The sequence below is a fragment of the Triticum aestivum genome, chromosome 2A (assembly GCF_018294505.1).
Source record: "Triticum aestivum cultivar Chinese Spring chromosome 2A, IWGSC CS RefSeq v2.1, whole genome shotgun sequence".
In the NCBI taxonomy this organism is placed as follows: Eukaryota; Viridiplantae; Streptophyta; class Magnoliopsida; order Poales; family Poaceae; genus Triticum; species Triticum aestivum.
Window position 1 is genome coordinate 196,274,976 of NC_057797.1, and position 11,746 is coordinate 196,286,721.

Consider the following 11,746-nt stretch of genomic DNA (forward strand, 5'->3'; position numbering starts at 1 on the left):
AATCCAAGGTTCCCGAGTGCGACGGTAGTAGAACTTGATGAATCCAAGTTCTTCGGAGGTCGTCATCGAACTTGGTCAAATACACGATGTGGGTAGACGTTCACTCGACGGCCTTCGGCGACGGTAGTTGTACACGGATCTTCGGCCACGGAAGTAGTCGTACATGTTTTCGTAGAGGTTCGGGGTCAACGACACGGAACTTGACGTCCACGGGTTTTTTCGAGGGTCGACGGTATTGGTACTCGGTCGTAGCTGTTTGAGTCATCGGTAGAGGAACTTGACAGATTTGAATCCCTTCGGGGTTGTCGTGGTACTTGGGGTCTTCGGACTTGCCGGTCTTGACGAAACGAAGGGGTACTTGACGATCGACGGACGTCATGGTACTTGTCGGCCCGAGTCTTGGCGTATCCGGGTTTTCTCAACGTAGTGCTAGTACAAAGCGATGGCCTGGAGCGGCACCGATATAGTCAACGCAGCGAGTCTTGGTGATGTCCGATGGGTCTCGTTTGTGGCCATGGTACAGTGACTCCGTGAAAACAACAGAGCCAGATGGACGCAAGGCCATGGCAGCGGCGGGTCTGTGCGCTTGACCGAATCCAAAGCCAGCATGTGCTTGAGGACAAGGGCACTCGAGGCAGCGGCGAGAGCTTGCAGGACGCAGGTGGAGAGGTTGATGGCGACCGGCGGTGCAAGATGGCAGTACGGCGGCCTCTGTTGTGGGAGACGGCTGCAGGCGAGACAAGGGGCGGTGGAGCGCCATGGGGATGCATGCAGCAGAGGGCGCAGGCGGATCATGGGAGGCACCCTTGGTGCGCCTGCGGCATCGAGCACGAGAGGAGGTGATGCGGGTCGTCCTCCTCGCCCTAGACAAGACGAGGCAGGGGAGGTCTTGGCGCGAGGCTCCGGCGACGCAGGGCACCACGGCGGGGCTTGGAGTCGGGGCGACGGACGAGGACGGCTTCTCCAACGGTGCTGGGTCGGGCGCTGGAGGCGCCCGGAGCTGCGGGAGCGAGGGAAAAAGGGAGAGGCCATGGGGTTCGAGAGGGAGTGGTTGCAGGTGTGTGCGAGGCTGGCGGCGGAAGGGAACGAGAAGGAGGGGGTCGGGAGAGAGCGAAGCTCTCCTGAGGCGGCGCGAGGGGAGAAGGGCAGGAGGTCTGTGGGCGTCGAGCAGAGCAGCAAGGGAACGAGAGGGAGATGGGGACGAGCGGGATCGAGAGGAAAAACGGGGACGAGCCGATGCTCTCTGGCGGCAGAGGGAGAGGGGATCGGGAGAGGGGTCTCGGGCGCCTAAGGTTAGCTGGAGGTGGGCTGGCGCGGGAGGCCTTGGCCAAATGGGCCGCAGGAGGCCCATGTGGCAAGGCTGGGCTCTCTCTCTCTCTCCCTCTTATTTACTTCTTTATTTCCTGATTTAACAAATAAACCGAGAAACAAGAAATGTAGAGAGAGATAGGAGAAGAATTGGAGCAGGGCGCCAATTTTCTTAGACTCATAAAAAGGAGCTTGATCCAAGAAAAATACATTTGGCACCGTTTGGAAGGATTGCATTCGAACACATTTGAATGTGAATCAAATAAGTTTGAATTAGGAAAACATTTTTGGAGAGTCCAAAAATGTTCGGAATTTTGGTGGGGCACCAGAATAAGATGAACGAATATATGACAAGGTTGGAGTCCAAGACTTAAGATAACAAAGGCATTGGGATATTATGCAAGTGTGTTACGGTAATTCCACATTAAAGGAAATATTTATAATAGCTCCCTACTATTGGGAGGATATGTTTTAAAGAGAATCACCATGTGAATTCCCTCGATTTAAATGGATCGAAGATCCATGCAATTTATTTAGCTGAGTTAAGAAAAAAAATGACATGATGGCATGATGACATGATGCAATGCACATGATGCAAAGATGAAATGCAACGGACCAAACAAATCACACGACGAAACCCGGAAACCCTGGAAGGCAACTGAAGCTCCGGTCTTGGGGCGTTACATGGCGGTAGGTAGTGGACTGTGTAGACGGTCTAGGGAGGAAAGAGAGGGAAACCCCGGCAACAGTTTTCGGAGACCGAAAACGTCCGACTATTTGACCGACTATATTGTCGCTATAGTTATCCATTGGGGCGTCAAATGGACTCCGAATGCGATGAAACTTGGCAGGCGGCCTATCTACACTATAACAACACCTCATGCCAACTTTCAACCCATTCCGAGGACATTTTGCGGCCATTTATAAAATTATATTTCGGACGTGTCGCGGGCGCGTGTAAGTGTGGACGGGCTCAGAACGCACGACGGAAAGAACTGGGAGACCCGGACGGATGCAAGTTTTAAAAACATGATGATGAAGTGCACCTGATGACATGGCAAGATGCAACACGCAAGCAATGACATGGCAACAATGCGCATAACTAGAAGACACCTGGCGCAACGATCTCGGGGCGTTACAGTCATGTTATATTGCCCCTTATGATAGCAACCTTTATTATGCAGTTTGTCGCTTTTATTCTTTGCTATCACAAGTTCGTACAACGCTCAATTTTCTCTTACACTAAATGATCTAACACTTTTAGAAGAAATTTTTATTGCCTTATTGCACCGATGATAACTTACTTGAAGGATCTTAGTCAATCCTTAGGTAGGTATGGTGGACTCTTGAAATAAGATTTGGGTTTATGGGTTTTTGGATGCACAAGTAGTATCTCTACTTGGTGCGGAATTTTTGGCTAGCAAAGATGGGGGGCAAGCACCACATGTTGAAGGATCTATGACAATATAACTTCTATGTGAATATGAACAAACATAAATCATTACGTTGTCTTCCTTGTCCAACGTCAACAATTTTGGCATATAATATTTTGATGGGGGTTCACAATCACAAAAGATTTCCAATATAGTGTTTTTGTATGTGAATCTTCTCTTCCCTTATTAATTCTTTCATGAATTGCATCATTGACCAATGCTATGTTTGTCAATCTCCAATAAAATTTTCTACTTATACTTTTCCTTATGTGATGTCATTACTTATCATAAGATTAGCATATGATCTTTTTCATTTATTTCCTTTCTTTTTATTGCAACATGAAAATAAAGAAAGCAAAACTCAAACTAAACTTTATTATATATCGCGCACACGATTGCAGGGATAGATCACTAAGCAAACATGATGTCCACTATCCAACTTTATTCTTGTAGACACGTGTTGGGCCTCCAAGCGCAGAGTTTTGTAGGATAGTAGCAATTTTCCCTCAAGTGGATGACCTAAGGTTTATCAATCCGTGAGAGGTGTAGGATGAAGATGGTCCCTCTCAAACAACCCTGCAACCAAATAACAAAGAGTCTCTTGTGTCCCCAACACACCCAATACAATGGTAAATTGTATAGGTGCACTAGTTCAGCGAAGAGATGGTGATACAAGTGCAATATTGGTGGTAGATAGATATAGGTTTTCGTAATCTGAATAAATAAAAACAGAAAGGTAGCAGATAGTAAACGGGCACAAAAACGGTGTTGCAATTCTTAAAAACAAGGCCTAGGGTCCATACTTTCGCTAGTGCAATCTCTCAACAGTGCTAATATAGTTGGATCATATGATTATCCCTCAAAGTGCAATAAAGAATCACTCCCGAGTTCCTATTAGCGGAGAACAAATGATAGAAATTGTTTGTAGGATATGAAACCACCTCAAAGCTATTATTTCCATTCGATCTATTCAAGAGTTCGTACTAGAATAACACAAAGCTATAATTTCCGTTCGATCTATCCTAGAGTTCGTACTAAAGTAACACCAAAGCAAATTCATATTCATAATACTCAATCCAACACAAGGAACTACGAGGAGACCCCAAAGTTTCTATTGGAGAAAAGATAATAAAAACGTGCATCAACCCCTATGCATAGATTACCCCAATATCACCGCGGGAATCCGCGAGTTGAATGCCAAGACACATATCAAGTGAATCAATATGATACCCCAATTGTCACCTCAAGTATTCATACCGCAAGACATACATCATGTGTTCTCATCTCTGAATGTTCAATCCGACAAGACAAAACTTCAGAGGGTAAAGATTCAATTCATCACAACAAGAGTATAGAGGGGAGAAACATCATATGATCCGACTATATTAACAAAGCCCAAGATATAGATCATGAGAGAGAGAGAGAGATTAAACACATAGCTACTGGTACAAACCCTCAGCCACGAGGGTGTACTACTCCCTCCTCATCATGGTGGCCGCCGGGATGATGAAGATGGCCACCGGAGATTATTCCCCCATCCTGCAGGGTGCTGGAACGGGTCTAGATTTTTTTCGGTGGCTACGGAGCCTTGCGGCGGCGGAACTTCTGATTTAGGTTAACCCCTAAGGGTTTCGGAATATTTGGGAATTTATAGTGCAAAGAAGGGGTACGTGTAACACCCCGTTTGTAACCTGCCATATTTGTATTCCAACTCTTGCCATTACCGGCACTAAGTTATGATATTTCCTCCTTGTCGGGTTTTTGTCTTCGCGTGCTTTTGTCTTTGTCATGCATCTCATATCATGTCATCATGTGCATCACATTTGCATACGTGTTCGTCTCATGCATTCGAGCATTTTCCCCGTTGTCCGTTTTGCATTACGGCGCTCCTATGCCCTCCGGTGTCCCTTTCTACCTCTTTTCATGTGCGGGTATTAAACGTTCTCGGATTGGACCGAGACTTGCCAAGCGGCCTTGGTTTACTACCGGTAGACCGCCTGTCGAGTTTCGTGCCATTTGGACTTCGTTTGATACTCCAACGATTAACCGAGGAGCCGAGAAGGCTTCGTGTGTGTTGCAGCCCAACACCCCTCCAAAGTGGCCCAAAACCCACATAAACCTCCTCCATCATCTAGGTCGTTCGATCACGATCGCGTGGCCGAAAACCGTGCTCAATTTGGAGCCTCCTAGCTCCCTCCACCTATAAAAAGGCATCCCCACCTGAAATTTCGGATCATTCCACCCTAACCCTAGCCCCGCTCCTCATCCGCGCGCCGGACATGTCCGTTTCTCGCCGGACACGCCGCGCCGCCACCCTGAGCCAGTGAACGAGCGCCACGTGGCAGGCCAGCCACCTCCCGCGCCGCGGCCTGCCGAGCCCAGGGCGGGCCCCCGAGGCCTGGTCGCCGCCGCCAACCGCCCGAGGGACGCCGCCCTCGCCTCGCCGCCCGCCTCCTCTCGCCGGCGCCGCCCTGCGTTGTCCGCGCTGCCACCGCCGTCCAGCTCGCTCCACGCCGGTGCCGACCCCGCCGCCTCTCGCCTCGCGCGCCGGCTGTCTCCGCCGCCATCGCCTCGCCGCCGTCCGGCCTCGCCGGCCTCCCCGCCGTCCTCCTCCGATCGCGGTCTTCTTCCCCGTCAAGTCCCGCAATGAACTCCGGCCGGCGAACCTCGATCCCCGCACCGCTACAGTAACCGACCGATCCAGATCTGGATCCAAACTAGGGTTGACTTTTGCCCTAATTTTAGTAACTTTTGGCATTCTTCATAGCATCATAACTCTGCATCCGTGGTTCCGTTTTGGGCGTGTAGCATATCAAATTGTTCGTCTCGACGAGTACTTCATTTTGTTCCATTGCATCATGTCCATTCGAGCTCATCTTGATGCACTAAATGCTGTTGCAAGAGTGCTAGTTTATATTAGTTTCAGATCCTTATCAGGATTTGGACATTTGTCATTTTTGCCATGATTGATGTGTGCCTCCTATGAACTTGAGCCCTACATGAGTTTTGAAGTATGCCATGCCATCTTTACAAGGGTGTATGCCATGTATTTTTGTGATCTCTGTGGTGACTAGCACAAGCATGCAAAGTAGCTCTCGTAATGTTGCTGATTTCAGGGACTTAGAAATCTTCTAAGCCTTTGCCCTGTTAATATGTTTATGCCATGTATTCATGTTGCTACCGAGTGATCCATGCCTCTTTTGAGCATGATCAGTAAGGATGTTTTGTAGATATTGTTGTGCTCTATCCATCCATGTCTTTGTTTGCAATTATGGAGCACCCTAGCTTGACTCAATCGAGCTCTACTTTTTCTATAAAATGTTCCTGGCAGAATGTTTACGTGTTAAGCATTTTTGCCGAGGTTGTTGTAGTTGATCCATGCATGCTATGTTGTTGTTCTTGCCATGTTTAGCTTCTATGCCATGTCTACTTGTTGGGTGTATGCTTAGTTTGTCATGCCATGCCTTGTGGTGAGTGCATCGAGCTCGCAAACATGCCTACTTAATATCTGTTTTGCCATGCTCCAGTTTTTCTACTAAGTCTGAATCTGTTAACGATAATTGCTATGTTCACATGGATGCCATTTTATTTTCTGACCCTTTTGGCTTATGGTCAGTAAGGGACTTTTGCTGTATGCTTTGAGTAGCTTCATGCCATGCCTTGATTTGCCATTATATGTTCCTGTAGCATGTTGTTTTCGTGCTCTAAACATTGCTTCCTGATGTTAAATTCCTGGCATGTTGTTATTTTCACAAAGTCTGTAACCTGATATCTTTTGCACTTTTGCCATGCTTGTTTGAACCTGCTATTGAGTGAATTAGCCATAGCTCAGTGTTCATCTTTTGTCAAGCATCTTGAGTGGATCCCTGCCATGTATTTTGTTTCTATGGTAGGGTGCGGTAGCTTGTTGTTCTTGATGCATTTAGATGGCCTCGTGCTGTTAATCGCAGATTGGTGCCATATTTATTTTGCTTGTCATTTGCAAACCGTGCATCCGATTCCGGTGATCTTTATATCGATTTCGACCGAAATCAACTCCCCTTTCCAGTGGCACTCTTGATTTTTCCAAGTTGAGGCCAGGTTCCATTTTTCCTTTCCGTAACATGCATATGCATCGCATATCGCATCCCGCATATCATGCCACGTTTTGCATCATGTTGTTTGTGCATTGCACGTGGTTGATTGTGTCTCCATTTGCTTGTGTTCTTGCTTTGGGTAGATCCGGGAGACGAGTACGTGATCGAGGAGCCCGTTGAGTACGTTTACGAGGATCAAGCTAACGTCAACTCGGAGAACTTTGCAGGCAAGATGACCATACCCTCGAAATCACTTCTATCTTTGCTTGCTAGATGCTTGCTCTTTTGCTATGCCTATGCTACGATACCTACCAATTGCTTATCATGCCTCCCATATTGCCATGTCAAACCTCTAACCCACCTTGTCCTAGCAAACCATTGTTTGGCTATGTTACCGCTTTGCTCAGCCCCTCTTATAGCGTTGCTAGTTGCAGGTGAAGATTGGAGTTTGTTCCTTGTTGGAACATGTTTATTGTTGGGATATCATTATTATATCTTGTCTACTTTAATGCATCTATATACTTGGTAAATGGTGGAAGGCCCGACCTTATGCCTGGTGTTTTGTTCCACTCTTGCCGCCCTAGTTTCTGTCATACCGGTGTTATGTTCCTTGATTTTGCGTTCCTTACACGGTTGGGTTATAATGGGAACCCCTTGACAGTTCGCCTTGAATTAAACTCCTCCAGCAATGCCCAACATCGGTTTTACCATTCGCCACCTAGCCTATTTTTCCCTTGGGTTCCGCGGACTCAGGGGTCATCTTTATTTTAAACCCCCGGGCCAGTGCTCCTCTGAGTGTTGGTCCAACCTGTCAGCCGCCGGTGGCCACTAGGGGCAACTCTGGGTTGGCCTACCGGAAGTTTGGACAATCCGGTGTGCCCTGAGAACGAGATATGTGCAGCTCCTATCGAGATTTGTCAGCACATTCGGGTGGCTTTGCTGGTTTAGTTTTACCATTGTCGAGATGTCTTGTAACCGGGATTCCAAGTTTGATCGGATTATCTTGGGAGAAGGAATATCCTTCGTTGACCGTGAGAGCTTGTGATGGGCTAAGTTGGGACACCCCTGCAGGGATTTGATCTTTCGAAAGCCGTGCCTGTGGTTATGGGCAGATGGGAATTTGTTAATGTCCGGTTGTAGAAAACCCGAAACTTAACTTAGTTAAAATGAATCAACAGAGTGTGTGGCCGTGATGGTCTCTTTTCGGCTGAGTCCGGGAAGAGAACACGGTCTCGTGTTATGCTTGAACGTAGGTTGTTCTAGGATCACTTCTTGATCATAGTTTCTCGACCGTGCCTTTGCCTTCTCTTGTCGCTCTCTTTTGCGTATGTTAGCCACCATATATGCTAGTGCTTGCTGCAGCTCGACCTCATACCTTTTACCCTTCCTATAAGCTTAAATAGTCTTGATCGCGAGGGTGTGAGATTGCTGAGTCCCCGTGACTCGTAGTTTCCTTCCAAAACCAGATGCAGGGACCGATGATACCGCTCCAGGAGATTCGACTGAGCTCAAGTGGGAGTTCGATGAGGACTCAGGACGATACTATGTTTCCTTTCCAAACGATCAGTAGTGGTGCCCAGTTGGGGCGATCGGGGACTTTGTTGCATTTGGGGTTGTTCTTTATTTTGGTTCCGTAGACGGACCTTGATTGTATCTGGATGAATGTAATGTTATTTATGCTATTGTGCGACGTGGCGATTGTAAGCCAACTATGTACCTCTTTTACTTATATATTACATGGGTTGTGTGAAGATTACCCCACTTGCGACTTTGCTTACAATGTGGTTATGCCTCTAAGTCGTGCTTCGACACGTGGGAGATATAGCCGCATCATGGGCGTTACAGTATGGGAGGCCACCGAGGCCCCCCTGGCGCGCCCAGGTGGGTTGTGCCCCCTCGGGGCACTGCCCAGGTGCTGCTTTGGCCCACCAGGAGTCTTCTGGCCCATAAAAAATCCCCGTGGAGTTTCGCGGTGTTTGGACTCCGTTTGATATTGATTTCCTGCGATGTAAAAAACAAGCGAAAAACAGCAACTGGCACTGGGCACTGGTTCAACAGGTTAGTCCCAAAAAATGATATAAAGTTGCTATAAAATGATTGTAAAACACCCAAGAATGATAAAATAACAGCATGAATACTTCATAAATTATAGATACATTGGAGACATACCAGCATCCCCAAGCTTAATTCCTACTCGTCCTCGAGTAGGTAAATGACAAAAGAAATAATTTATGAAGTATGAATGCTAGGAAAGTGCATAAGTTTGATCAATGATAATTTCAATCACTTTTCCTAGCATCATAACATCAATTCTTTCTTATAAAACTTCTCATGTTATAGTAGCAACCAATTGACATGTTAAGGTTCAAACAATGAACTCTCTTGAAACTCAACAACCTATGTTCTTAGTCCCCAAGCAATTGCAATTCAACTTATTCAATAGAGTTTAAGCAAGAGCTCCACATACTTAACCATCATATAGTCTTCTATGATTGCTAACACTCACCACATACGCATGAGGAAACCGTTTCAACCGGACACATAGAAAGATAGGGGCTTATTGTTTTGCCTCCCAACGTATTCACCTCAAGGGTGATGTCAACAATAATAACTCATGCTACCCATATTCAACTGGACATATGTGCCTAGATCTTTCCTCACCACATGATGCTTGATAAAAGATAAAAATAAAAAGGAATAGAGGGAATAACTTTGACTCTTTGCATAAAAGTAAATACTAAAAAGTAAAAGGTAGGCCCGTCACAAAGGGGAGAAGAGGTTGCCAGGCGCTTATTTGTTTGTATGCTGAACCCCTTAGTGCAAAAGAACGTCATGTTATATTGCCCCTTATGATAGCAACCTTTATTATCTAGTGTGTCGCTTTTATTACTTTGCCATCACAAGTTCATCTCAATTTTCTCTTACACTATATGATCTCACACTTTTAGAAGCAATATTTATTGCCTTATTGCACCGATGATAACTTAGTTGAAGGATCTTTCTCAATCCTTAGGTAGGTATGGTGAACTCTTGAAAATAAGATTTGGGTTTATGGGTTTTTGGATGCACAAGTAGTATCTCTACTTGGTGCGGAATTTTTGGCTAGCAAAGATGGGGGGCAAGCACCACATGTTGAATGATCTATGACAATATAACTTCTATGTGAATATGAACAAACATAAACCATTACGTTGTCTTCCTTGTCCAACGTCAACAATTTTGGCATATAATATTTTGATGGGGGCTCGCAATCACAAAAGATTTCCATGATAGTGCATTTATATGTGAAAGTTCTCTTTCTTATATTAATTATTCGTGAATTGCTTGTATGACCAATATTGTGATAGTCAAGCCTCAAAAGATTTCACTTTCTAAACCCAATGTGAAGCTACCACTAGGAATGATATGATTTAAACTTTATAACATTCAATTTATTCAACAATTTACTCATAGGATATAAGTGAAGCACAAGAGCAAATGACAAGCTACTCCAAAAAGATATAAGTGAAGCACTAGAGCAATTCCAAAGAAAAGAGCTTCATTGATGGGATGTGAATGCCGCTTACTTAGCCTCCCTGGCAACTATTTGAGGACTCTATTTTATCTAAAAACATCCAGATCTAAGTACTTTATTAAAACAGCAAGCAAACCAAAATAAAATGACAATGCAAGGATGGCACACATCATGTGAAGAAGCAAACACTTAGGCTCAACCGATAATAACCGATAATTGTTGAAGAAGAAAGGTGGTGTCGGTGAAAAAACCGGCAGATCTCGGGTAGGGGTCCCGAACTGTGCGTCTAAGGAGGATGGTAACAGGAGGCAGGGGACACGATGTTTTACCCAGGTTCGGGCCCTCTTGATGGAGGTAAAACCCTATGTTCTGCTTGATTATTCTTGATAATATGAGTAGTACAATAGTTGATCTACCACGAGATCGGAGAGGCTAAACCCTAGAAGCTAGCCTATGGTATGATTGTATATTGTCCTACGGACCAAATCCCTTCGGTTTATATAGACACCGGAGGGGGCTAGGGTTACACAAGGTCGGTTACAAAGGAGGATATATACATATCCGTATTGCCTAGCTTGCCTTCCACGCCAAGTAGAGTCCCATCCGGACACGGGACGAAGTCTTCAATCTCGTATCTTCATAGTCCAACAGTCCGGCCAAAGGATATAGTCTAGCTGTTCGGAGACCCCCTAATCCAGGACTCCCTCAATAGCCCCTGAACCATGCTTCAATGACGATGAGTCCGGCGCGCAGTGTTGTCTTCGGCATTGCAAGGCGGGTTCCTCCTCCGAGTACACCACAGAAGAGTTTGAATAAAAGGATAGTGTCTGACCCTGCAAAATAAGTTCCACATACCACCGTAGAGAGAATAATATTTCCACAAATCTAATCTGCTGACACGTTTTGGCAGCATGACATCATGCCATGGCCCGGTAATTATTCGAACCGTTTTTCTTTAACCAGCCCCACACATAACGCGAGGTGGTTTCTTAACACGTCTTGTCAAAGCAGAGATCGTGTCCCCCTTATTACGGGATTCTCATCAATACGGGCATGGGTAACCCAACCGCGCCACCAATTACGGCGCTTGGGGGATAAGAGAGTTTTACCAGGCTAGTGGGGGCACATAGTTTCGTCCGCCTTTATAAAGGGATAAGGTCTCACCTTTTTCTACACACGCCTTCTTCCTCCTTGCTCATCCATTCTCGCGCACTCGAGCTCCAGTGCCCAAGTCCGCATCCTTCTCCTCAACTCTCTCCAACCACGTCCGGAGCGAGAGGCAAGTGAATGGCCTCCTCCGTCACGGAGGGACACATCAAAAAGCTACATGGAGCCGGATACTTAGCCGCAGATATCGCGCACCGGCTACCAGTCGCGGGGCAGATCGTCCCTACCCCATAACCTCGCGAAAGGGT